At 53.0% G+C, this 27862-nt stretch overlaps 1 protein-coding gene across 1 annotated transcript in view; it reads left to right on the forward strand.

Moving 5' to 3' along the window:
- The window catches only part of ELL (elongation factor for RNA polymerase II), an 82626-nt gene that overhangs the window by 13358 nt on the left and 41406 nt on the right, over positions 1-27862 (forward strand). The gene's annotated exons all lie outside the window — the stretch shown is intronic.

Here is a 27862-nt window from a genome sequence, read left to right on the forward strand (position 1 = left end):
TGCTCCCTTTACGTGTGGGATTAGTGCTGGAACTGATGGGCCCTCTTTCTGGCCCTGAAGAATCCGAGGTCTCTTGTGCCCAGTGCTGCTGCTGTAGCTGTTGACCCCCAAGACCAGGCCTCGGTAGTTTGCCACCATGTTAGGTGAACAGAATCGGATAAGGACGCTGATGAAGTGCACTGTTACGGCGTGTTCCTTTTTTCAGTGTCAGCCTTAGAGTCTAAAATGAGGGCCAAATCTGGCCCCCACCTGTGTTTGTAAATAAAGTTTTATTGGGACACAGTGGTGTTGTCTGTGGCTGCTTTCGCACTGCAACGGTGGCAGAGTTTTTGCAACAGGGACTATTTGGCCCTCAAAGCCTGAGACATTAACTCTCTGGCTCTTTACAGAAGAAGCCTGCAGTTGCTGGTCGGGAGTGTTGGAATGGGTGTGTTTAGCAGACTGTTGCTGTCCTGGGGGAAAGCTCAGGCCTCGGACCCTTGGTCCCTGGGCTGTTGCCTGCAGCCTTGTGAGCCCTGGCAGACAGCTTGCCATTGCATCTCAGGGCTAGACCGATGCTTCAGAGGGTCATTTTTGTCCAGCCTCTTCATTTCATGGATGGGATATCTAGAGAATGGTGGTTGGCCCACGGTCACATCAGCATAGATTAAATCGAGCCTCAAACCCAAGGGTGTCCACTCTGGTACTGCCTGCCCTCCCAATTTCATGGAGACTCCGAGTGCTTCCTGCCCCTCTTGTGAGTCACTGGGTTTCCTGGGAACAGCTTTTCTCAGGCACAGTGACAGGCTTGGCACAGCTTTCAGTGGGCCTGGCCTTTTTATTTGTGACCTTCTGGTGAACTCTGGAAACATAACTGTGCAGCCTGGGTGGGAAGGGCTGTGTGCGCGTCCCTGGTCGAGCTGGGAGGGTGGGCGTCTGCCTCTGATTCCAGTCAGGCTCTGGCTGAAGTCCTCCTCGTCCCACAGCCTCAGCTCCATGGGTGTACAGTGGGGCTGGTGTCACCTTCCGAGGGGGAATTGTGCCCAGTAAGGGGTCAGTTCCCACGGTGTTTTCGAATGTGTGTTTCATAACATGAGGAACAGTCAGATGACGGTGGTTTCAGATGGGTCCCTTGTGTGGAGACGGCGGGCAGCAGGCCTCTCCTGCTCCCCAGGAGTGAGCTGTCCTCGGGGGGCCCGGGGGTTGGCGTTTGGTGAACCTTTGGAGCTTTCTCAGCTCTGGACGAGTGCCACCTGTGGTTAGATTCTGACAAGTGCCATCTGTAGATGATTCTGAGTTGGACACTAGAGAAGGCCTTCTTGGGCAGGCCTCTGCCAAGGGTCTGCGGTTTCTGGGTTCTGTTCGCAGAAATGGCATGATTTTGCTGTTATCTGGTGTCGTTTCTCCCTTTGTAGAATCGGATGGGACTGTTGAGCTGTGGCAGGGTGGGCAGGGGGACCGTGTAGGGGGAAGTTTGAGGGAAGGGGGAGGTCCAAAGGGGGATCATACTGGGGACGTCCCAGGGTGGAGAGACTGCTGGGAGATGTCTGGGGCAGGGGCAGGCCACAGCTAGAAAAACGTGTTCCTTCCTCCTCTGGTTGTACTATTTTTGGTATTGGATGCTCACAGATGTCTGCTGGTTCCAGCAAAATATGCTCAGCTCACAGTGGATCTGGCTAGTGGGACGAGGACAACCAGCTCTGGTTGCCTATGTCCAGCTTGTCTCCTGCCTGCTCTGGGGAGGGCACCAGGCCCATGCTTGCTCCCTTACCTGTGCACAGGGTCCCACTAGTCGAGAGCCTTGTTTGTAGAGCCACATGACATGGTGATCCGTGCCAGCTTCCCCTGACAGGAAGCGGAGCTGTGTTAAGAAGGATTCTGAGGTGGTGTTTGGCCTGGAGTGTAGGATTAATGGTATGTGGCCCCTGGCCCTCCCTGGTCTTAGCCCTGCCATCTAGCATCTCTGTGGGGAGGGTCCCTTCTTGTCATTGAGCAGGTGAGGTTAGTGACCCCCCAGGTGAGCCTGGGCTGTGAGAGTGGGGCCAGTGAATGGGGTCTGCCAGTGAATGGGTGTACAGGGCGAGGCTCACAGGTTGTCAGTGGAAGGTGGACTGATGCCATGCCACAAATGCACAAGGCTTTGGACCTCTTTTCCCGCAGGGCTTGAAGGTGACTCACCAGGGTCTGTGCCCCAGAACTGTGGCTCTGATTGCACTTTGTCCTGGGATCTTCACACACATCCTGCCACCTGCCTCTCCTCCTCCTGGATTTGGTCTCTCATGTAAGAATTCACTGAGGCCTGGATGCTTTCGTGTGACAGGAATTGCCAAGTGTGTGATCTGCTGGGCACAGCTTAGCTTTGGTGAGTGGCTGGTCTGAGCGGATGTGGCTTCTGCCTCCACGCCCTCTTCTTGGAGCTCCTGGTGCTGTTCCTGGGGCTCAGCCATTCAAGAGCGAGCACACAGAGTGGGTGTTCCCCTGCTGTTGCTTAGCTCAGGGGGCGGGCGAACTTGGAGGTGTTGAAGCAGGTCACTGGAGGACACAGGGCCCAGGCCTGGGGCAGTGAAGCAGGATACCTCGAATTGGCTGAGCTGGGGCTGGTTTTGAGCCAGCCTGCAGACCTGGGGAGGCTGCCCACTGCCCCGTGTTCATGTGGGCACCCAGCAGGCCTAGGTACAGAGGTTCCGGGTGTCTGAGCTCTGTCCCTCAGGCAGCTGAGGGCTGGGGTAGGGAGGCAGGCCGTATTGTTTCTGAACTCTCACTGGTATTGGCCATGCACGGGCTGGGTGGCTGCAGAGTGCAGCGCAGGACACGGGTTGGGGAGAGGGGACTGGCTGGACAGTGGCACCACCCTCTGGACCGCAGTTTACCCCCCTGCGGGATGGGGGTCATTTGTGGGGTCTGTGCCTTCCTTCCATGCTGCAGCCCTAGCTGTCTAGCAGAAGAGTCAAGGCCTGGGGTGTCTCTGAAAGGTAGGCATTTGCTCCTCTGTTGGAGCCATAGGCCAGGGATCTCCTGGGTGCAGGCATCATAGACCTCAGGCTAGCCAGCTCCTCTGCTGCTCAAGGTTACGGGGTCTTTGCAGGCCCTCAGAGCCTGTTGCCTGGACAGGTTGGTGGCCGGACTCGGTGGTGGCTGTACAGGGCTTAGCAGAGTGGGCATGTTCCATTGTAAATAGCATTTCCCATGACAGCCCTTAGAGCACGTTAGAGGTGGTGAGTGGGGACACAGCTCATGCACAGACGCTGCCAGGTCTTAGGCAGGATGCAGGCTGGGGAGCTCTGTTTGTTTAAAGTTGGGCCTTGTGTTCTTTGTTGTTACTTATTAAGCCATTGATTAACCTTGTGGGTGGTACTGAGCTGGCCTTAGGCCTGGCAGGTGGGGTCTGAGCTCTGCAAGCTGGCCAATTCTGGACGGAAGAGCATTGTTGCTTTGAAAACCGGGTCCTGGGATTGAGGATTCTGGAGCCTGTAGTTGCTTCCCCTTCTGGCCCAGCCATAGATGAACGTGACTGAAATCAGATGTGCACGGCAGTTTCACATAGGCGTCCAGGAGAAATCCTGAAGTCTGCGGAAAATTTAGGGGAAATTTAGAACAGTGATCCCCACGTCATCGTTTTCACTCAGGATGTGCATTGAGATTTTGGTAACTCAGAGAGTCACACGACTGCATTTAAAAAACAGAACAAGAGTGGCGTTAGTCAGCCCACGCGGGCAGATCCCTCAACAGGGTGGCTGGCCTCCTGCCTCTCTTCAGTCCCCTCCACCGCCCCAGCCTGTCTGCATAGTGGCTGAGCACCCGTTGCCCAGAGCCTGAAATGAAGCAATGTTTGTGTGTGTCCTCTGCACACTGCAGCCACCTGGTGAGTCCTCCCCAGGCTGTGAGGCCCAAGCGAGGCCCTGGCTGCAGGGAGTAAGCAAGTGGGATGCTGACATGTGGGGTCCTGGTCAGCCCCAGGCATCTGGCCCAGAGCACCTGTCCTTAGGTGGACAGCCCGGGCTGCAGCCAGGCCCCAGCTGTGACATCCCAGTTTTGGAGTGCCTGGCCCAGTGCCGGGCGGTGTGGGTCCTGAGTGAAGAGCGACAGTCCCCTGGGCTCTAATTCCACCTACAGGTCAGGAGGGCTTGCTGGAGAAGGAACATTTGCTGAGACCTGTTGGAAAAGTGGAGTTCCTGGGGCCAGAGCCGGTGGTGGGGAAGAGCCTACACCCCAGGAGGCCCAGGAGGCCCAGGAGGCTGTGCTGAGGAAGAAGCCCGGCCCTCTCCCAAGAGTGCCGAGATTAGACAAACAGGTCAGAGTGCTGGGGAGGATGGCCAGCACACGGCACCGCAGGGCACAAGCTTCAGGAAACAGCGTGTGTGCCTGTGCCTCAAACACTTTTCCTCTAGGTCTCTGTGGGCCTCTCCCTCCCCCATCTTTGTAGTCTCTGCTCAGAGGGCTCCTCCGTGTGCCCCCCGCACTCGGCGTGTCCCCTGAGGTGTGTGTGCTCCTGTCCCAGCGTCTGGAGCCACGTCGGCACGCTGCAGCAGCAGGGTGAACCCTACCTTACGAACGTGTGGTGGGACCGTGTCCAGGAGGGGCGCAGGCCCTGTGTAGTTGCCTTGTCCAGCTCACTCTGCCAGCTCACTGTTGCCTTGTCCTGTCACTCCAAGGGCCAGCATCCTGCTCCAGATTCAGGATGCCGTCAGCTCAGCTCCCTCAGCAGACCCCTGCCCTGGAGGCCGTGACTGTTCTCAGTGGGGGGACTCTCCTCAGTCACATGTGTCTGATTCTCTTCCTTCCTCATTCTCCAGCTCTGCCAGATTGCTTTTCCAAAAATAAAAGCTCTGCCACCTCCTTCTCACCAGCTTTATCTCAGTTCTCACCCCAGGGTGGTGGTATTCCCTCCCAGAGCACGACAAAATCCCCTCTGGAGTTGCTTGGGGCAGCAGCGCAGGCCCCAGGGTGGACAGTGCCGCCAGAGCGCTCTCCAGACCAGCGGTTCACAGCACCTCCTCTGCGGCGGGCCTGGGCCTGGTGTGTTATGCTAATTTTAACATTTTTCTTTTTGAGCGGGGTTCCCTTTTTACCAAGTAAAACCAGCTTTAAAGGCCACTTTATAAAGCAGGTGACAGGGGTGACTCCGGTGGGGGCCGGGGAGTCCTACTGGGTGGCCCATGCCATGGGGGTTGGGCCCCGGCTCTGCCCAGGAACCCTTGGTGAGATTCTGGCCTCATCCCGGGCAGTGTCCTCCCACTCCCAGGGTGTTCCGAGCCTCCACGAGCCTCCACAGCCTGCCTGGGTTGGGGGCACCCCAGATGGCAGCATTGGGGCATTTGCTTGGAGCCCCGTATTGTTACCAGTGACCAGACTCCTTCCTGGGCATTGGCAAACCTTGCTAGGCTGCTGAATGCTTTCCTCAGGTAGGGGCTTTTGGATTCTGCATTTATGGGCCCAGAACTTCTTCCCTAAGTTGGCTCAGAAGCAAAAAGAGGAAGGTCACTGAGTTTCCTCGCAGAACACTCATGCTGTACGCCCGCGTTCCTGCTCCTCTGTCCTGGAGATCTGGGCTGCGGCAGGTGGTGTTGCGGCTGTTTGTCTTCTTTCATGGATAGGGTTTTGGGAAACCTAAAAAGCCGCTGTTTGGGGTCCTGGAATGTCCTTGGTGGGATATTTGACCTTTTGACTCTAAAGGTTTCCTCCTAATTTGGCTGGTTGCAGGGTTTTCTGTGGTGGTGTGGTCCCCATTTGCAGAATTGACAAAGGCCAGCTCACCCTGGGTTCTGGCTGCCCCAGCGGTCTGCAGCACCTGGAGCAGTTGGTGCAGGCCTGCACCCCTCCCTCCCTAGGGGTCTGTGCCCCTTGCCCCCCTCACCTGGGATGCCCTCTGTCCCCTCCTGACTCACTCCTGTCACACCCACGACTCACGGAAAGCACTCTGTCAGCATAGATAGCTCTGTGGTCATGGCTCCCGGAAGCCTCTCTGTACCCACAGACACGAGGCCTGCCGTGTGTTCTTGTGCCGTCACCCCAGGGTCGCCGTGTCCCTTCTCTGGGTCCACTGCTTTCCTGGAGCCCTCATTCATCTCTGGCTGGGAGTGTGGGTCCTTAACGGGATATCCAGCCACAGTGATAGGGGCCACTCCTGTCCTACAGAACTCTGGGACATTTGGTGGCCTAACATGGAGTTTCTGCCACCTGTTACAAACCCCTCATTTGTAACAGCCGGGTGGTGTTGCCACTCACTGCTGCTGGGGGCCACCTGTGGGTGGCGATGTGTGATTCACAGGGCTCCCAGGGACCCCGCTGCCCAGGCCCCAGCGTTCTCTCCTTGCCAGCCAAAGGCCTTTCTTTGAAAGTCTCCTCGGGAATTCCCCGGTGGTCCAGTGGTTAGGACTCCTCGCTCTCACTGCCTAGGGTCCAGGTTTGATCCCTGGTCGGGGAAATAAGATCCCACAAGCCGTGCAGCGTGGCCAAAAAAAGAAAGGTCTCCTCTTTAGGGTCGGTGCTCTTGCTACCTCCCCTCCTTCCTGCCCACCAAGAAGCACACTCCTGGAGTCCAGAATGCTCCCCAAGGACAGAGTGTGCATGAGAGGGCCTGCCACACACCAGGCCTTTGCTGTGAGCCTGTGAATTTGATTGGGCCTTCTTTTTCTGGATCAGTGGTTTCCGACTTTGTTTTGCTCTTACGTGGTGCAGCCAGCTCTTAGGCACTAGCCAGGTGTGTCAGACAGACCAGTGGGAAGTGCCTCACTCCCGCAGAGCACACCCTGCTGAATGCTGAGGCCCCTCAGGTCCTGCCCCGTGACTCCAGTGCATCCTCATCTGCTCCCCTGAGCAACTGGCACCTGGCTCAAGATACTTGGCCAGCCCGACCGCAGACTCGAGGGAGGGCCAGGCTCTGCTGTCCTGTGGGTTGTGCCTTGTTCCCCACTGCCCCCAACAGCTGACCTTTCATGCCACCTCTGCGAGCGTGTCCCAGGACGTTTCCCACTTCTTTTTGCATACCAGATTGTCTCATTCTTCCTAATTTTGTGGTAGTGCTGGGCAAAAATGGTATCTCTCATTTGTGTTTTCTTGGTGGCTTCTCATGTATTTTAGCCACTTGTACCGTCTTCTCAGTCTGTGCCACTCATCACCTTTTCCTCTTGGTGTGTGTGTGTCTTTGAATGGGGCTCACTCCCGTGCCAGTTAACCCCCTCAGCTCTCTCACTGGGTGCCACCTGAGTGCTGTCTGCTTTCCAGAACGGCATTGCGGCGTGGTCATTTCTTCTCCCAGGTGTGACCCACCACACACTTCTTTTTAAAATAAATTTATTCATTTATTTATTTATTTTTGGTTGTGTTGGGTCTTCATTGCTGCGCATGGGCTTTCTCTAGTTATGGCGAGCGGGGGCTACTCTTCATTGTGGTGCGTGGGCTTCTCACTCCGGTGGCTTCTCTTGTTGCGGAGCACGGGCTCTAGGCGTGCGAGCTTCAGTAGTTGTGGCGCACGGGCTCAGTATTTGTGGCTCGTGGGCTTAGTTGCTCCAGGGCATGTGGGATCTTCCCAGACCAGGGCTCGAACCCATGTCCCCTGCATTGGCAGGTGGATTCTTGACCAGTACACCACCAGGGAAGTCCGTGACCCACCACACTCTTTTTTTTTTTTTTTTTTAAAGGATTTTCTTATTTATTTATTTATTTATTTATTTATTTTTTGGCTGTGTTGGGTCTTCGGTTCGTGCGAGGGCTTTCTCCAGTTGCGGCAAGCGGGGGCCACTCTTCATCGCGGTGCGGGGACCGCTCTTCATCGCGGTGCGCGGGCCTTTCTCTATCGCGGCCCCTCCCGTCGCGGGGCACAGGCTCCAGACGCGCAGGCTCAGCAATTGTGGCTCACGGGCCCAGCTGCTCCGTGGCATGTGGGATCTTCCCAGACCAGGGCTCGAACCCGTGTCCCCTGCATTAGCAGGCAGATTCTCAACCACTGCGCCACCAGGGAAGCCCCCACCACACTCTTGACCAAACAAGATCACCTCGGTTTTGGCCTGGCTGTCCCTGTGAGTGACACTTACTCATAGGCTCTTCTCTGGCAAGTCAGGTGTGTAAAGTTGGCAACCAGCTGGCCACTTGTCACTTGCTTGAGTGTGACTGTGGACCCAGCTGGCCAATGACTTTGAAGCACTTAGACTGTGTTGTTAGACTATTTTCCAGGGTCTTGGGTTTGCTTCCATTTACCTCAGTGACATATTAGTGGAAAAAACGTGCTTGTGGATTGGAAAATACTACAGTCTGTATAGCCCCTGTTGGTTCCCAAAGTTATTCCATATATGTATAGTGTTTGAGCCCATGCCAACTTCAGGAAGCAGGGGTGGTCAGTTAGGGCCACTGTGCCAGGCCATGGGAGGCACTGCTTGTCCCTGGGGCAGAGTGAGGGCTCACTGAGAGGTCCGGGCCCCTGTGCCATGCTGGCCTTGGCTGGGATGAGGATGTGCCGTCCATCAGGCCCAACACACCTGCTTCCCTGAAGGAAGCCATAATTCCCCTATCATCCCTCCATCCTGCAAGGGTGGTTCCTATTTCTACCTTTGACAGAGTCAATTCCTTGAGGAGGAATCTGCTGACAGGTCCTGCTTGGAGAAAACTGGATTTGACCTGCAGGATTTCAAATGTCATGACCAGAGGGTTGATGGGGCTGCTGTTAAAGGAATACACGACAGATGTCTGCGTGGTGAGTGCTTGGTGAGCACCATCTAAGGGGGTTCAATCAAATGCTGAACATGCACCGGGGTCCTTACGGAGATACCCACCACGTACATGGCAGATGTGGAAACATGAGTGTGGCTAGTAGTCATGTTTTACTTAAATGAGCACTTATTATTCTTACTTTTATTATTATTGACTTCTTATCACTTTGTTGAATATTATTTGAGGTCATCAATATGGTTTTGGGAAAGGATCCGTGGCTCTGATGGTTCCCTTGGTTTGGGGGGCGGGGCGCTCCCTTTGTCTGGGTCTGGCCTGTCAGCCGTCCCTGGTGGGGACGAAAAAGGCAGGAACAAGGTCATTCCCATTTCTCAGATGAGAAAACTGACCACACAGCTGATTAGAGGGTGGTTTCCCTCACTCTGGAGGTCCTCGGAGGTCTCTTGGCCTTGCCTTCTTCCTTGTGTCAGGGTTGGTGTTTGTTTTTTTTTTTAAAGAGTGTTGCAATGCTTTATTTTCCAGCGTTCAAAAACTGAGAGGCAGGAAGGAGCTGGAGGTCACGTGTGTGGCAGAGCCGGTTTGTGCTGTTCTGTACGTTGTTTCAGCACAGCCCCGTGTGACCGAGCCAGAGAGATTAAGTGTCTTACTTAGGTCACACAGCTCTTAAGTGACAGATCCTGAAGTGGAAGCGAATCCTCTGATCTTAGTTCTGGGCCCTGAGACAGAAGTTTTGCTTTTGAGTCCCAGCAGCTGCTGAAAGCCCCAGTGTATCATTCCTGTTCTTAAGCCTTTGGTTCCCTGTCTCTGCTGGTACCGGTTGATTGATGTGGAAGCCTGGCAGGTGCACTGCTCCGATCTCCTATAAGGAAAGGACAGGACACCTCCAGGTGCTGCCTCAGCTTTCAAGCAATGCCCAGCCCTTCCCCCCCAGCTATGGGTTGGGTTTGAATGGCTTGGAGTGGTGTGGAGGAGGGGACCCTGGACCTTGGAGGGGGTTAGAACCTTTTGGCTTATCTTTCCTGCATAAGGCTGTGAGTTTCATGTTGCAGTTCTCCTTAACCCAGCCCCCGGGGCAGCGTGGTGGTGATGTGAGGCTGGACCAGCCGAGGGCCCCCAAGTTCACCTGACCTCTCACCCTGGTTGATTCTGGGTTCCTAGTCTAGAAATCCAGAAAGCGTTTGGACTGTACTGTGCAGTTTCACTGCCGATGCACGCGACTGTCAGTGCCAGCGAGACACTTCCGTCTTCCTTTCCTAAATAGACCTTCTGGTCCTCCTTCCGCTGAGGCGGCTGGCCTGGAGTCCTGCCAAGTTCTCCTTCTGTGATGGCGCAGATTGTAAGCTGCTCCCGAAATCTAATTTCAAGCCTGAGATAAAATGGTTTTGTTGACCTGAGGTTGTTGAGTAGGAAGGCGGGAGGCTTGAGTTTTCGTTCTAGGGGTTTCGTGTTGCTGGAGTGATGTTTGCTTGCTTAGAAGACTCGGTATTCCGGCCATTGTGAGAGTCCACTCTGCTCCTCCCGTCGCTGAGGCTGGCCTCACTGTGTCTCCTACACAGACTACCCTTCTAGAAACTTTAAAAAAAGTTGTTTCTTGCACCTGACCTGGTTTTATTTATTTTCGAGCCCAGGAAGACGTGTTCTGTCACTCACAGGTGTGGCACGTGGCTGGGTCTCCTCAGGTTTGGCCTGTTGAGCAGCCGAGTGGTGGAGGCAGTACTTTCCTGGGTCACCCCTCGGGAGACTCTAATGCTTCCTGAGCCTGGAGGTTGCTCTGGCTCCGTTGTCTCCGATATTACAGAATGCTCGCTGCAGGAGGCTCCTGCCTCTTTTGGAATCTCAGCCAGTGTCCGCGCTTGAGGTCCTCCTGCGGGAGGCAGGGGCTGCACCACCCCTGGGCTCACGCATGGCTCTCCTTTGCTCCAACATGCCACGTGGCACACACTCAGGCACGGCTGTCGCAGCTCGAGGTTGTCGAGATCTGAAGTTTGGCTTGGTGATGCCGAAAGGCACCTGCGTGGGGACCTGGACGGTCTGGGTTGAGTCCTCCTTCCCTCGTCGTGGGGCTCACACATGGCCCGAGCCTCAGTTTCTCCCTCTGTGAGGCGGGAGCAGTTGCCCCTTCCCTGGAGGTTGCGAGGGACTGAGTGGAGTGTCAGATGAAGGGCCACGTGAAGGGGTGTCCTCTGCTCATTGCTGTCACGCTGAGGAGAGGATGCACTCGGCCACTCCTCCACGCCTGTCCAAACCCTGGACATCGTCTTTTGGGGCGTGCAAATCCCCGCCGTCAGGGCAGGGAGCAGGTGTGCCAAGGAGAGGCCCCTTCTGGAGAGTGCAGGGGACTCTGCTTGGCCCTCCTCCCTGAGCCCTGTCACCCCAGGCTCAGGTCAGAAGGTCAGCAGAGGCACTGGCCGCTGCCAGATCTTTCCCACAGCCCAGGCTGAGGTACTCGGGGCCAGCCCACCCATCCCCTACCCTAGTGCAGACTCCCCGGAAGTGGCTGTGCAGGGGACCTGGCTTCTGCCAGCTCTGCCTAGCGCTGGGGGCCCCTCTTCCCTCCCCGTCACTCTGCTCTGCCCGGCTCAGCATCCTTAAGACTGGTCTCTCTGTTTGGACCCCCCCCCCCAGCTTTCCTCCCTCAGCTGCAGTGGGGAGCTAATGGGGACACGAGTGAGGAGGAACGGCAGAGGCCAGCATCTCCCATCTGGGGTCTCTTGCTGCTCCTTACTGGCTCCTGTTCTGTGCCCCAGCTGCCCAGAGCAGTGGTTGACAGGCGCATGGGACCAAGCAACACCCCTTTGGGTGCTCAGGCCCTTCTCTCCCTGCTCCGTTTCCCTGGTCTGGCCTCCCTTGAGGTCTGTCACCTCCCATCCTTCTGGTCTCGGCTCAGCGCCCCCTCTCATCCCATCAGAACAGCCTCTCCCAGTGTCACTCTATTGTCCACTCTTAAACTGTGCCAAGGGGCCCTGAGTGGACAGGGCAACGTCTGTCTTATTGGTTGCTGGGTCCCCGCCTCCTGCCTCCATCCTTCCGGCTTGCTGTAGTGCTTCTGCTGCCTTCTCCAGCTATTAAGTCCTAGGCGAGATGGTTCTGAGATTGCACCTGCCAAAGGTGCCAGGTGTCCAGGTGTTGCCAGCTCAGGAAGTGGAGGGAGAGGATTCCAGTCTGGCATGGACAGAGCTGATGCAGCTCTGAAGGCAAAGAAGATGCTGGAAGATGCAGTTACCTGGTCTGGCGCCCAGAATGCTGGCAAGTGAGTGCAGGGTGGTGGGAGGGGTCAAGCTGAGCAGAGGTAGGGAGTTGGAAATTTTCGTTTGTGGTCTTTAGTGCCAGGTAGCAGAGAGGAGGGACCTGGGGGGTAGAAAGACCTGGGGGGATTTCAGGGGGGGGGGTCTTTGGTCCTTGGGGATCCTCATGCCCTGGGATAGATTTCTAGTATTGATTTTTGTTTCTGATTACCTGCCTGGTGAGAGAGACCTTACTGTGCCCTTGTAGGACAGGTCACCTCTTGGGGGTCTCTGGGACTGTCCTCTCTGGAGGACACCCGTGTGCTGGAACCAGAGCAGACAACACTGGGAAAAGTGATCAGTGACCCAGCAGGCCTTTCCCAGGCTGCAGGGTAAAGGATGGCGTTTCCCAGGGACCAGGTGGCTGGTGGGCCCTCTCCCTTTGTCTGTGGGGCTGTCTAGGTATGGATGTCCTGCCTGCCCTACCCGTTGGGTCACCTGGGTGGGTTAGAGAGGGAAAAATATGCCACGTTCTTATCATTTCATCCTCCTGAGTGGGGCGTCTCGCTCCCATTTAATGGTCTCTGGTTTTTGCCCAAGATGAAGCCCCACACCCTGCGTTCAGGGGAGCCCAGCCCTCTCTGCCCTGGCTAGCAGCCTCACAGGGGACAGAGGTGTCATTACGCTGCCTAGAGCCCAGGCAGGCTCTGCAGTGCCGCAGTACAGAGAGGGTGTTTTTTGGTAGGTGCTGGGTAGAGCTTCCCAGCAGGGCCTGGTGGGCAGCTCTGGTGACAGTGGCCCCTTCTCACCACCCTGGGGTCTGAGCTGCCTGTGATGGTGTCCTTCTTTCCTTTTTAGGTTCTCATACAAATCCCTGGGCTTGTAGAAATGGTTTGTCTTTGGTACATCCCCCGCTTTCCTTCTTAGTTACCCTCCTGGTCTGGTCTTGGTGCAGAAGACGAAGGCAGCCTGCCCTCGCCTCTGCTTGTCCAAGTTGGCTTTAGAAACCACACCAGATCAGGAGCAGCAGTTTGGCCCAGCCTGCTCTGTGAGGTGTTCAGAGCTGCTCTTTTCATTTTGGAGGTGGGAGGGGGTCTTAGGAGGAATTGCTGGGTGTAGGGGGAACATGTTCTTATTCTAGCCTTTCCTGGTGTCATCTCAGCCCAGCTGATGGAGGCCCGGCTGAGGCCAGCACACAGGCTCTTCCTGCCAGGGGATTTGGGGAGATGGGGCAGGAGGGACAGCCGCTCCAGGGAGTAGGCAGCCTGACGCTGCGGAAGGGCAACCTGAGTGAGAAGGCGAGGCTTTAGAGAGGGGCCTGCTCAGGGGGAGGTATTCCAGACAGGTGGGGAGGGGGGGGTCATTCATTTCCAAATGTCCTCTCAGTTGTGTGACATCTTGTGGCGCCTGCATGCACCTGTGTCCATGATGTAATAATGGCATTTTAAATAACTGGAACCAGATGCTCTAGGACTCAGCTATGTGTTCCCCACTGCATGGAGGACCCCCCGCCATGGGCATCAGCAGCACTGGTGTGGAGGCCGGGGTGCTGACATTCCATGCCCGAGTTAGCACTTTACGTGGCTTAGCTGGTGATTCCTCACCCCCAACTTTCTGAGGCCAGGTCTAAAATACTGTTTTAGAGACAGTGGATTAGTGGGGGTAATTTTTTTTTGAACTACAGCCTACTGTATAAGCACCTTCCCAGTCAGGCTGTCATGGCCGCGCCCTATTTGGGGCAGCTTCTGGTAAGCCACTGAATCACAGACAGGGGCCTCGGCCCTTTCTGGGCATGATCCCTCTCAGATGCCTAAAATATGTAGAATTACCAAGGAAATGCGCTACACAGAGAGTGAATAAAGTATTAAAAAGGAATGTGTGACCTAGTAACAAATTTATTATGTTAATGTGTTAAGTGATGAGATCTAGCAGTGGATCTAGTTGCTGTAATTTTGAAATCGTGGTGAGCAAAAATGGTGTTTGAAGACAGCAACAAACCATCATTTGATGCACTAAAGCACATCAGAGTTGATACTGCTCATAACTGCTGTAGTTTGTTGCCTACCTTTGTAACTGAAGGAAATGCTAAGTTACAGTTAGTGGAAATAGATGTGTTTTTTCTTCCCACCCAAATTCAAGGACGCCCCAAATGTGAGCCCTGTTCTGTACACTTCTTCCGATGTCAGGCCCTCAGCAGCTGTCTCGGGCATGGACCTCTGTAATCTGCTGTGAGTAATGAGGAAGCTTCCTAGTCTCAGTCTCGGAACCGGGGCTCCATTGAGAGCTGGGCAACCCCACAGCTCTGGCCAGAACCTCTTGTGGTGCTAGGACGTCAGAGAGGGCTCAGAGGAGGGCAGGGATGAGTTGGGAGCCAGCACCAAGGACCCCAGGGCCAGTCTGAGACAATCTGAGTATCAGGATAAGTAAGGACTGGAATGCACTTGAGACCATTGCAAAAGGCAGTCCACAAGTCTGTCCATATCAGGGTTTTCCAGAGAAACAGAACCAATAGGAGTGAAGGAGTGAGAAGAGACGTGTGTGTGTGTGTGTGTGTGTGTGTGTGTGTGTGTGTATGTGTGTGTGTGTGTGTGTGTGTGTGTGTGTGTGTGTGGCTGAGCCTCACGGTTTGTGGGATCTTAGTTCCCCGACCAGGGATCGAATCCAGGCCACGGCAGTGTAAGTGCCGAGTCCTAACCACTGGACCGACAGGGAATTCCTTTGTGTGTGTTAAAAAAAATTTTTTTTTTATTGAAGTACAGTTGATTTACAATGTTGTGTTAACTTCTGCTGTACAGCAAAGTGATTCAGTTATACATATATATACATTCTTTTTAAAAAATATTTTCCATTATGGTTTATCATAGGTATTGAATATAGTTGTGCTATAGAGTAGGACCTTGTTGTTTATCCATTCTATGTATAATAGCTTACATCTGCTAACCCCAGTCTCCCACTCCATCCCTGCCCCACCCCTGTCCCCCTTGGCAACCACAAGTCTGTTCTCTATGTCTGTGGGTCTGTTTCTGTTTCATAGATAGGTTCATTTGTGTCATATTTTAGATTCCACATATAAGTGATATCATATGGTATTTGTCTTTCTCTTTGACTTACTTCACTTAGTGTGGTAATCTCTAGTTGCATCCATGTTGCTGCAAATGGCATTATCTCATTCCTTTTTATGGCTGAGTAGTATTCCATTGTATATATGTACCACAACTTCTTTATCCATTCATCTGTCCATGGACATTTAGGTTGTTTCCATGTCTTGGCTATTGTGAATAGTGCTGCTATGAACATAGGGGTGCATGTATCTTTTTAAAAATTATTTATTTATTTGGCTGCTCTGGGTCTTAGTTGCGACATGTGAGATCTAGTTCCTCGACCAGGGATCAAACCTGGGCCCCCTGCATTGGGAGTGCTGAGTCTTAGCACTGGACCACCAGGGAAGTCCCATATGTATCGTTTTGAATTAGAGTTTTGTCTGATATATGCCCAAGAGTGGGATTGCTGAATGATATGGTAATTCTATTTCTATTTTTAGTTTTCTGAGGAACCTCTATACTGTTTTCCATATTGGCTGTACCAACTTACATTCCCACCAGCAGTGTAGGAGGGTTCCCCTTTTCCCACATCCTCTCCAGCATTTGTTATTCATAGAGTTTTTTAAAATTTATTTATTTTATTTATATTTATTTTTGGTTGTGTTGGGTCTTCGTTGCTGTGCGTGGGCTTTCTCTAGTTGTGGTGAGCAGGGGCTACTCTTTGTTGTGGTGCACATGGGCTTCTCATTGTGGTGGCTTCTCTTTTTACGGAGCACGGGATCTAGGCGTGCGGGCTTCAGTAGTTGTGGCACACGGGCTCAGTAGCTGTGGCTCACGGGCTCTAGAGCACAGGCTCAGTAGTTGCGGTGCACGGGCCTAGTTGCTCCACGGCGTGTGGTATCTTCCTGGACCACGGCTTGAACCCGTGTCCCCTGCATTGGCAGGCGGATTCTTAGCCACTGCTCGCCACCAGGGAAGTCCTCTTAGAGTTTTTAATGATGGCCCTTCTGACCAGTGTGAGGTGATACCTCACTGTAGTTTTGATTTGCGTTTCTCTTAATAATTAACGATGTTGAGCATCTTTTCATGTGTCTGCTGGCCATTTGCGTTTGAGAAGAGACTTCTTTTAAAGAATTGGGTCATGCAGTCATGGGGGCTGGCAAGTCCAAAACCTGTAGGGCAGGCTGGCAGGCTGGAGACCCGGGGAAGAGCTGATGTTGTATCTTGAGTTCAAAGGCTGTGCGGGGGCAGAAGTCCTCCTTTTTCCAGAGGATCTTGGTCCTTTTTTCTCTTACAGCCTTCAACTGATTGGGAGGGCTGTGGAGGGTAATCTACTTTACTCAGTATCTGTTGATTTAAATGTTAATCACATCTAAAAAATGCCTTCACTGCAACTGGTATTTGACCAAGCAATTGGGTTCCGTGGCCTAGCCAAGTTGACACATAAAATTCACCATACTGCTCATGGTAGCATGTAAATAAATTAGTGGGGAAAAGGGAGGGCTCCTGCTTATGGTGGGATGCCGAGGCTACCAGAGACAGGGATTGAGTTTTACAGCCACCACCGCGAAGCTGTGGAGAGTGGGGCTGGCTGAACCCGGGCTGTGGGTGGAGAGCAAGCGTCTGTTGTGACCTGCATGGGGAGAAGGCAGACTGAACAGGGTGGCCCTGCCTGGGTGATCAGAGTTAACCGTCCCAGAAGGGCAGACAGACCCCTCTGCGAGTGCCTCTGGGTGGGGTGCCGTGGAGGACGATGGTCACCTCCAGTCATGCGGATGGAGCACAGTGCAGTTCATCACAGTCACACTAGGTAGACCCAAAATGTAGCATGCTCTAGTAAAGAAAAGGCAGGGGCACCTGTATCCTCCAAAAATGTCAATGTCCTAAACGTCAAAGAACAGCCAAGAGGGCTTCCCTGGTGATGCAGTGGTTAAGAATCCGCCTGCCAGCGCAGGGGACAAAGGTTGGAGCCGTGGTCCGGGAAGATCCCACATGCCGCAGAGCAACTAAGCCCGTGCGCCACAACTACTGAGCCTGCGCTCTAGAGCCCGCGAGGCACAACTACTGAGCCCATGTGCCACAGCTACTGAAGCCCGCGAGCCTAGAGCCCGTGCTCCGCAACAGGAGAAGCCACTGCAATGAGAAGCCCGTGCACCGCGACGAAGAGTAGCCCCCGCTCGCCACAACTAGAGAAAATCCACACACAGCAACAAAGACCCAATGCAGCCAAAAATAAATAAATAAACAAACAAACAAACAGCCAAGAAACCTCCAGATTAAAGGTGGCTGATGAGACGGGGTGGCTCAGTGCTGTGTGCTGTTCTCCTCACTGGAGGGAGGGCAGTGGGAGGACACCACCGAGCCAGGTGGCAACGTGGAAGGTAGACAGTGGTGCACAGTGTCCCGTCAGTAACGAACATGGTGAAGCTGGCGGCTGTCATGTGGTTTACTCCTGGGAGATGCACTGAGTGTTTAGGGGTGAAGCGCAGTGGTGTATGCAGCTCACTCTCAGTTGGTTTGGGAAAGCAAGTGTGCGCACCCAAATCTATATGTTATGGTGTGCATGTGTGCATAGGGGCAGAGAGCTTGTGGGCAGGTGGGGAAGAGTTAGCGGCAGGTCAGTGTGGGGTTTAAAGGTATTTGGGTGTTCTTTGTGCTCTTGCAGCTTTTCTGTGAGCTTGGGATTATTTCCAGATCATATTTAGGAGAGATAGCCAGGCAGGGGCGTTTGTTCCCTGCTCCCGGAAGCAGCGTCTCACCTGCCACACGTCTCTACTCTGCATGTGGCTGAGCCCTGACTTGGGTGACCTGGTGCCAGACCATCTGCCCTGGAGACCAGCAGTGATAGGACATCCTCCCTCCTGGGACTCATCTTCAGACCAGCCCAGCATGTCTGTCAGGGAGATGTCCTCACCCGGTGGCAGGAGTCCGAGTGAGCGATCCCCACTGGGAGCATTTCTGAGGAAGCCTCAGTTGAGGAGTCAACCAGGTGGATCCAGGGAAGAATGCCTCGGACAGTGGCTTGGGGGGGTGTCACACAAGTGCTGGGTTTGAGTATCGTAAAGGGGGTCACCGTGAGCCCCCAGGGCTGCAGGATGTGATTTGATGAGTGCTTATAAGAGTCCTGGAAGGACTCCTTCTCATTTACATCTACACTCTGTTCTTACTCAGATCCGCAGTTTGCTCAGCAGAACTCCAGCTGCCTCCTGGCTTCTGGGGTGCATCAGCTTTACACAAATACACAGTGCTTAATCTTGTCACTTTGAGCCGAGATCAGTCACTTTTGTTTTTAGGCAGGTGACAAGATGTTCTGTAAAAAGGTGGCTGACGGTTTCAGACTTCTGGCTCATTTGTGCTTTCAGGGCAAGGCTGTCCTCCAGCAGGCTGATGAATGAAAATGGATCTGCAGAAACAGGAGTGCCCCGTGCAGCTCCGGCGAGGACGCTGGTCAGACAGTTGAGGAGGGTGACAGGAGCATCCAAAGCAGCATGACCCCATTGATGCTGAAGGAAAGGCAGTCAGGGGAAAAGATCTGTCCTAAAGTAGTAGAGGGCCCTCCGCCTCCTGGTTTGGGGGGCAGTCCTGGGTTTGAATGTGTGCTCTGCTGCTTCCTGAGCTGGTGACCTTGAGCAAAGCTGCTGGCTTCCTTGAAGGCCTCAGTTTCCTCATCCACCCAGAGCTGATTGTGGAAACACGTGACCTTGTCCACGGGAGGTCCCCACAGTCAGGCTGTTGAGGGCCAGTGGGTGCAAGCTGCTGGCAGAACGCATGCTGCTCCCACCCCAGAAGAGACCAGCATTGCTGCCCCACCCGCTCTGCAGGATGGGCCCAGTTTGGTGACATTTCTCGTTGGGCTGTTTGCTCTGGGGGCAGGTCATGTTTCTGGGGGGGCAGTCAGTTGGTGGACCTTGGTGGACACCTGTGCACAACTTAACCCAAGAACAGGGCTGATCCTTCTGTTTATGGGAGCCAGGTGGCAGCTGATGTGTTTGGAGAGGCGGCCTGGGCCAAGCGTCACTCGCTGCTCACCTGCCGGGGGCCCGTGGGCACATTTCTCAGAACTCCAGGTCAGGAGGAGTGTGGTGGAGGCACCCCGCCCCGCAGACTTCCCAGTCAGCCCGTCCGTGCTCAGAGACGGCTGTACTCACCACCCGGCAGCGGCAGCTGGCAGAGAGCCCTTTGAGGGGTTGGTCTGAAGCCAATGGCTGGGATGACAGCTGGATGGGCAGCTGGGCCCCGTCTCCCTGGGCTCCAGCAGCTCCTGAGTGTCCAGAGTCTGAAAGTTCAGGTTGTTCCAGGAAGGTCTGTTCTGTCTGTCAGGGTGATAGAGGATCCTGTTGTTCCCAGAGACTGACACCTGGGTCTGTTGGAGGCCAAGCAAGGGTCGGAAGGGACTGATCCGTTCTGGGCTCTGATAGTGATGAGACCTGAGTGCCCGACAGCCACACGGGTCCTCACTGTGGAGATGCTCTGAGGGTGCAGGACTCACGGTGGTTTGGGTCCCAGGGCCTCCCCGAGGGTCCAGCACAGCCCGGCCTTGGCCAGGTCAGGTTAGGTTCTGTTTCTCAAAGACAAGTTTAAAAATGTACCGATTTCATACAGCCTGCTCCATGTCAGACCCTGTGAGGTTGAAGACTTTCTTGGGACATGTAGCTGGTAACTAGAGGCCCATATCTGAGCCAGCCACCTGGCTGCTCAAAGCCCTATCTCCAAACTGCAGGCTGCACCCAAGCCCAGCTCCGTGCATGGCGCCCTGGTGCTCCTCCAGGAGAAGGAAGATCGTGGGCTGAATTCAGCGGTGTTAGCTTTCTGAGGCCTTGCTGCCCAGAACAACACACACCTCACACGTGTTTGTCACGTTTGTTCTGCTCTCTCCTGCCCCACACATTTGAGGGCAGGCCAGGCCGAGTCCTGGGCCCAGTCAGTGCCCACCCCTTGGTGCCACAAGAGCATGCCAATGACCAAGGGACCTGTGGGCGGGTCCCAAGCCCTAGGCCATCTTTTCTCCCGGATTTTTTTTTAAACAAATTCTTGTTTTATTTTTTTTGGCCCTGCCATGCAGCTTGTGGGATCTTAGTTCCTGACCAGGGATTGAACCTACACCTTTGGCAGTGAAAACGTGGAGTCCTAACCACTGCATGCCAGGGAATTCCCTTCTCCCAGATTTTGATGGCTCTTTGAGACTTTTGGAGTTTTCTGGCTCAAAATATCAGAGTTGGGCTTCCTTTGTGGCGCAGTGGTTAAGAATCCGCCTACCGAGGCAGGGGACACGGGTTCGAGCCCTGGTCCGGGAAGATCCCACATGCCGCGGAGCATCTAAGCCTGTGCACCACAACTACTGAGGCTGCGCTCTAGAGCCCGTGAGCCACAACTACTGAGCCCGTGTGCCACAGCTACTGAAACCCGCGCACCTAGAGCCCGTGCTCCGCAACAAGAGAAGCCACCGTAATGAGAAGCCTGCGCACTGCAACGAAGAGTAGCCCCCGCTCGCCGCAACTAGAGAAAGCGCGTGTGCAGCAACGAAGACCCAACGCAGCCATAAGTAAATAAATAAAATTAATAAAAAATATATATATATATATCAGAGTTGCTAGAAAGAGAGCGGTTACTCAGCTCTCTGGGGAGGTTGGCTTGTCCAGACATTTCTCCAAGCCTCCAGAATGTCTCTGGAACCCTCGGGAACAGTATCCCAGCCTGTGCTCCAAGGCCATGTCTCTGACCTAACCTTGTGGTGGAGGCAGCCTTTACTGCCCAGCTGCTCGAGAATCGGCTCTGCTCAAAGGCAGTCCCCCTTCCCGGGGTCCCCAGCTGGTGAGTGGTGGTGTGTTCAAGGCAGGGTCTGCATGGTGAGGCCTTTTCTGTGGTTCTGAGCAATTAGGATTTACTCCTTTGCAGTGGTAGAAGTGGCGGAGGGTGTTGAACATGGCCTGGAGCTGATGCCTGAAGCTGGTCAGAGGCTGGTGGGGTGGAGAGGTAACATGGACTGGGAGCATGTGTCCGAGGTGACACGGTGGGACCAGTGCTGAGTGAGCTCCTAGGCTGGGAGGGCAGGTCCCTGACCTGGCAGCTCCCAGATCCAGATTGCAGGTCATTTGTGTGTGTGAGAGGGAGATACAAGAGAGTGACCCTGCTGTGGGCACCAGCTGGAGGCCATGGGGTGGGGTGGGGGATCGCATCTCAAAGGGGAGAGGAGGCCGAGTTCTCAGCCATGGCATTTATTTGTCTGTGATTTGTGCCTGCATCTCCTGGGACAGGTTTGGGGTGCTTTGCAGGTGATGAGAAGGGAGCAACTCGAGCTGAGCCCCGTGCCGAGATGCAGAGCAGCCTCCTGGGCTGCGCCCCAGAGGACCCGGGCCATCTAGGTGAAGCCCTCAGCTTCCTCCGCTGTAAGATTCCAGTCTGAGAGAGAGAGAGAGAGAGAAGTGTGTGTGGTGTGTGTGTGTGTGTGTGTGTGTGTGTGTGTGTGTGTGTGTGTGTGTGTGTGTGTGTGTGTGTGGTGTGTGTGTGTGTGTGTGTGTGTGTGGTGTGTGTGTGTGTGTGTGTGTGTGTGTGTTGTCATGTTGCCCCCAGGCCATGGGCAGAGGACAGGTTTGGGCAGAGTGAAGTTTGATGCTGAGTTCAGTGCCTGTTGATGAGTTTCAGTGAGCATTTAAAAAGGAAAAACAGGGACTTCCCTGGCAGTCCAGTGGTTAAGACTTCGCCTTCCAATGCAGGGGGTGTGCGGGTTCGATCCCTGGCCGGGGAGATAAGATCCCATATGCCTTGTGGCCAAAAACCAAAACATACAACATAAAACATAAGCAGTATTGTAACAAACTCAGTAAAGACTTTAGAAGCGGTCCACATCAAAAAAAATTCTTTTTTAAATATTAAAAAAAATAAATAAATAAAAAATAAGAAGGAAAAACAAGCCCACCCAACATTCAGGCTCCTGGCGAGGCACGTCAGAAGCGCAGTGGTGCAGAGTGCCCCAGGTATCTTCCTGCCTATTTGTCTGCATTTCCGGAGTGCTTCCATCAGCCTTGTCAAGGGCTCCCTGAAAGTAAGATGAGGCCAAGGACACAACTCCCTGAGGTGGGCTCCTGCTCAGAGGGAGGAGGCCTCAGATCCCCGGAGCAGAGCAAGGGGCCTGGGCTGCAAACTCCAAGACACGGTGCTGTGGTTCTTTGCGCAAGCTTGCTCTGTTCCCACAGGGCAGCGGTAACACAGACAAGATGAGATCCGAGGTTCGGCCATCTGGGGACAGGGAGCTGAGTCCAGCGTGTGGACCTGGCTCCTCCACAGGCTGTGCTCAGTGCTGCAGGCTGCGTGTGCCGGGGGCGTGCAGCAGGTACTGACGTGGGGCGGCTTCTTAATTTTTCTATTTGAGGAAAGGCAGATGGGAAAGATGAAATAATAATGAGGCAAAGGTGTTGAAAAGAGGGCCTGGCACAGGCGTGGGTTGCAGAGCTCAGAGAGGTGGCAGGGTTGGTGGCTCATGAGAGCGCACTCCCCTGGAGGCAGGCCTGGGATGTGCTGCGGGCAGCTGTGGATGGAACAGGGCTCAGTGGAATAGAAGCACTTTAATGTGAAGAATTGTTTAGCAAATGTTTGTCTCATCCCATTACCACGGGGTCACGTGCGTTTCACAAAGAGTTTGGATAAATTGTGAAGTTGGGATACAGTCTAATGGGGCGGTGACCGAGCGTGAGCCATGTGAGGGCCCCAGGACTGGCCTTCCTGTGAGGTTGGTATCAGCTCTGCTGGTGGAGTGGGGCCCCCAGCCCTGCCCTGTGACCTCCAGCAGCCCTGTCCCCCCTCTGTACCTTATTTTCCTCAGTCGTAACAGCAGGAACATATCCTGCATATCTGAGTAGTCGAAGATGGGAGTGAGTTTCTTGATGGAGGCCTGCTGTCCTTGATACCACAAGTCATCATGTTCAGTTTGGCTGTGATTTCCATGGAGAGCCTGTGCCCAGCGAGTCCGTGCAGCTCCCCTCCAGTCAGGGCTCAGATGCCGCCCACCCACCAACATTTAAGTAGAGCACACACCAGACCCTGCCCTGCGGGTCCTTTTGCCCTTCCTGTGTACCGACGTCCCCTGTGCTCTGATTTGTCTAGTGCCCCTCTGTAGAGTCACTGCTTTGGACACCTGGGGCAGTCGTGTCGGCTGGCACACGAGGGACACGGGACCCGGCAGGGGAGTGGTCTTGGTTCCACACGGCCTAGGCCCGACTTGTTGGCTTTATCGGTGTGTGAGCAGTGGAGCAGCATGTGCTGCCGCTCAGGGTGAGGCAGGGGTGTCAGGGGCAGGGAGGACACCACCTACCCCACCCCACCCCACGGGTGTTGTGAGGCTGAAACCAGATGATGTCCTCAAACCTTGCACCATCTGGGTGGTCAGCACCCAGGGAGTGTCTGGGGTCATGATGCAGAGAGCATGCAGACATGGAAATCTGAAAGAGACCCTGCAGTGGGATCTGGGGTGGGGGTGGTGTTGGACTCAGCAGTTCTCTGGAACTTCTTTTTGGGGAGAGGAGAGGGAAGTTGGTAAGAATTTAGAAGATTTTAATAAAATGGAGCCATTTAAAAAAAAGAAAGGAGCGGGACTTCCCTGGTAGAGCAGTGGTTAAGAATCCGCCTGCCAATGCAGGGGACACGGGTTTGATCCCTGGTCCGGGAAGATCCCACATGCCGCGGAGCAGCTAAGCCTGTGCCGCACAACTACTGAGCCTGTGCTCTAGAGACAGCAAGCCACAACTACTGAGCTCGCGCGCCACAACTACTGAAGCCCATGCGCCTAGAGCCTGTGCTCTGCAACAAGAGAAGCCACCGTGATAAGAAGTCCGCACACCACAACGACAAGTAGCCCCCGCTTGCCGCAACCAGAGAAAGCCTGCGCACAGCAACGAAGACCCAACACAGCCAAAAATTAATTAATTAATTAATTTTAAAAAATAGAATTAAGGACTGCTTTTTGAAGGACATTGTTAAGAGAATAAAAAGACAAGCCACAGACTGGGAGAAAAATCTTTGTAAAACTCATCTGCTAAAGCTCTGGTATCTAGGATATAAGAACTCTCAAAACGCAATAATAAGATGACCCAGTTTTAAAAAATGCGTTGGAGATTTGTATAGCTTCACCATAAAGATACAAGAATGGCAGATTAGTCCATGAGAACATTCCACGTCATTAGGGAAGTGCAAGTTGAAACCACGAGATACCACTTCACACCTACGAGAATGGCTAAAATAGAAAACCTGACAACATTAAATCCTGACATGGATGGGGAGCAAGTGGAATTCTCCTTCCTTGCTGATGGGACTGCAGAATGCACAGCCACCCTGGAAGCCAGTGTGGCCATTTCTCATGAAGTTAAACATACACTTACCATTCGGACCCAGCCGTCACGCTTCTGGCTGTTCATCAGGTGAAATGAAAACTCATGTCTGCACAAAAACCTGCATGTGAATGTTTATAGCAGTTTATTCATTAGTTTCCCAAACTGGAAATGACCCCAGTGTCCTAACTTAGTCTGCAGATGGATGAACAGACTGTAGTATAATATGGTGGGTTAATACTAAGCAGTATAAAGGAATGAACTTCTGGTGACAGCAGTGTGGTTGAATCTCCAAGGTATTATGCTAAGTATTGTGTGGTCAGCCGGATAAGGGCTCCCTTATCTGTTGATGTCCAGGTCTTAATCTCTGGAACCTGTGAATGTGACCTTATGTGAAAAAAATGACTTTGCTGATGGGAGTAAGTTAAGGATTCTAAAGCAGATTCACAGATACAGAGAACAAACTAGTGGTTACCAGTGGGGAGAGGGAAGCAGGGAGGGACAGTATAGGAGTAGGAGATATTTTTAAAAAGGGTTATTATGGGATTATTTGAAATCATGTGGGTGAAACTTCTGAAAATTGTAAAGCACTGTAGAATTTAAAGAATCTCTCATTCAATAAAAAAAGTTTTAAAAAGTTTAAAAAAATAGTAAAATATGATAAATGTAAATCTATGTTTAGATCAAAAAAAAAAGCCAAGAAAAAATTATTTTAAAGAGTTAAGAATTCTGAGATGGGATTATCCTGGGTTTATGGGCGCTAAATGTGATCACAAGTGACGTTTTAAGAGAGAGCAGAGAGAGATTTGATGCAGAGGAAGAGAAGGTGATGTGACTACAGAGGCAGAGACTGGAGTGATGCAGCCACAAGCCAAGGAATGCCTGGAGCCTCCAGAAGCTGGAAGAAGCTAGGAAGGATCCTCCCCTAGAGCCTTCGGAGGGAAGTCAGCCCTGCCAGTGACGCTTTGATTTCAGCCCAAGGGTACTGATTTCTGGCCTCCAGGACTGAGAGAATAAACTTCTGTTGTTTTACACCACCAAGTTAGTGGTGACTTGTTACATAGCCACAGGAAACTAATACAGTATGATTCCATTTATATGACCTTCTAGAAAAGATGCAACCATAGGGACAGAACACAGATTGGAGGTCTCTGGGGATGAGGGGAGAGTTGGAGTACAGGTGGGCATGTGGGAATTGCAGCAGAAAGGAAGGTGGCCCGTCTGGTGCTGACCGTGTTTATTTGCTGACCCAAGAAGAGCAAACAGAAATGCATGGGAAGGTGTCAGGGCCAGTTGCAGGTGATTTACATCTGTTTTTCTAATCCTCAGGATGTCTTAAAATTTTTTCCCTAAGCTTTCTGTGCACTTCTGTGACTTCAGATAGAAATATTTGCTGTGCTGGCCACCATGTGGATCCTGATTTACACCTGGCTTATGGCCACTTGGAATCCCTTTTCTTGCCTTTACATGTCCCTTCACATAATGATGAATGTTGTGCCGTCCTCCCGGCCAAGGGGAGGAGCTGCTCTGGGCCCCTGTGCTGGCCTGCCATGCCCTTGCTCTGCTGTGACCTCATCAAGTAAGGGTAGAATCTTACCACTGTGTCCGCCCAGGTTTCCCAGCTTGGCCCTGAGCTGGCCACGCCCACAGGACTGATCTGGGGATGCATCCCAGGCCTTTCTACCCGCCTGTGGTTCACACAGTTGGCCCCTCTTGGTCCCAGACACTGTCTAAACTCTCTATGGTCTCAGCATCCCACTCGGAACCTGCCAGGAAGTCGCAGGGAGGATTCCTGAAAGGCGTTTCCCAATCGTCTCTGCTTTACTGGAAATTGGGGGACAGTTGCCAGGAGGTCGGCTGACAGGCCTTTTCTCAGGACCTAACCTCCCCCTTTGCTGGCCACGCACTGCTCAAGAGAGGTTGGATCCCAGCTCTGCAGAATCAGCTCATGGGCTTCGTTTGTGCTTTGTAGAATCAGAAAGACAGACTGTTTAAGGAGGAACAGAAGCCTTCCCTCCCATCACTTTCCACAGGCAGCTGTGAGTTACGGGGGCTTCAGGCCACAGGGAGCATGCTGCCTGGGCACAGTTGCCACTGTCCCCAGTGGGCACTTCAGGACCGAGAGGGGCAGTGTTGGGTACTGATGCTCCCCACGTTCAGCCAGTGGTGGGCATCCTGGGACTGTGTCCAGATCTGCCCCGTCCTTGATGGTCCTTCCACTTCCACTGGCTCCATCCCTTTCCCCCACGTGAAGCACCAGCTCTGTGCTCACCATCCTCACACCCTCCCACACCATCCATTCTGTGTGCCTTGGGTGGGGGGTCTTGTACACGTACACTTTTTTAAAAAAAATTATTTATTTATTTATTTATTTATTTATTTTTGGCTGCATTGGGTCTTTGTTGCCGCATGCGGGCTTTCTCTAGTTGTGGTGAGCAGGGGCTACTCTTTGCTGCGGTGCGCGGGCTTCTCATTGCGGTGGCTTCTCGTTGCAGAGCATGGGCTCTAGGTGCGCAGGCTTCAGTAGTTGTGGCATGCGGGCTCAGTAGTTGTGGCTCACGGGCTTAGTTGCTCCGCAGCATGTGGGATCTTCCCGGACCAGGGCTCAAACCCGTGTCCCCTGCATTGGTAGGCGGACTCCTAACCACTGCGCCACCAGGGAAGTCCCGCACTTTTTAATTTTTTTTAATTTTTTTATTCAGCAGGTTCTTATTAGTCATCAGTTTTATACACATCACTGTATACATGTCAATCCCAATCGCCCAATTCATCACACCCCCGCCCCCACCCCCCTGTGGCTTTCCCCCCTTGGTGTCCATACGTTTGTTCTCTACATCTGTGTCTCAATTGCTGCCCGGCAAACCGGTTCATCGGTACCATTTTTCTAGGTTCCACATATATGCATAAATATACAATATTTATTTTTCTCTTTCTGACTTACTTCACTACTTCACTCTGTATGACAGTCTCTAGATCCATCCACGTCTCAACAAATGACCCAATTTCGTTCCTTTTTATGGCTGAGTAATATTCCATTGTATATATGTACCATATCTTCTTTATCCATTCGTCTGTCGATGGGCATTTAAGTTGCTTCCATGTCCTGGCTATTGTAAATAGTGCTGCAGTGAACATTGGGGTGCGTGTGTCTTTTTGAATTGTGGTTTTCTCTGGGTATATGCCCAGTAGTGGGATTGCTGGATCATATGGTAATTCTATTTTTAGTTTTTTAAGGAACCTCCATATTGTTCTCCATAGTGGCTGTATCAGTTTACATTCCCACCAACAGTGCAGGAGGGTTCCCTTTTCTCCACACCCTCTCCAGCATTTGTTGTTTGTAGATTTTCTGATGAAGCCCATTCTAACTGGTGTGAGGTGATACCTCTTTGTAGTTTTGATTTTCATTTCTCTAATAATTAGTGATGTTGAGCAGCTTTTCATGTGCTTCTTGGCCATCTGTATGTCTTCTTTGGAGAAATGTCTATTTAGGACTTATGCCCATTTTTGGACTGGGTTGTTTGTTTTTTTAATATTGAGCTGCATGAGCTGTTTATATATTTTGGAGATTAGTCCTTTGTCTGTTGATTCGTTTGCAAATATTTTGTCCCATTCTGAGGGTTGTCTTTTCGTCTTG

Source organism: Balaenoptera acutorostrata, chromosome 2, assembly GCF_949987535.1.
Source record: "Balaenoptera acutorostrata chromosome 2, mBalAcu1.1, whole genome shotgun sequence".
Taxonomy (NCBI): domain Eukaryota; kingdom Metazoa; phylum Chordata; class Mammalia; order Artiodactyla; family Balaenopteridae; genus Balaenoptera; species Balaenoptera acutorostrata.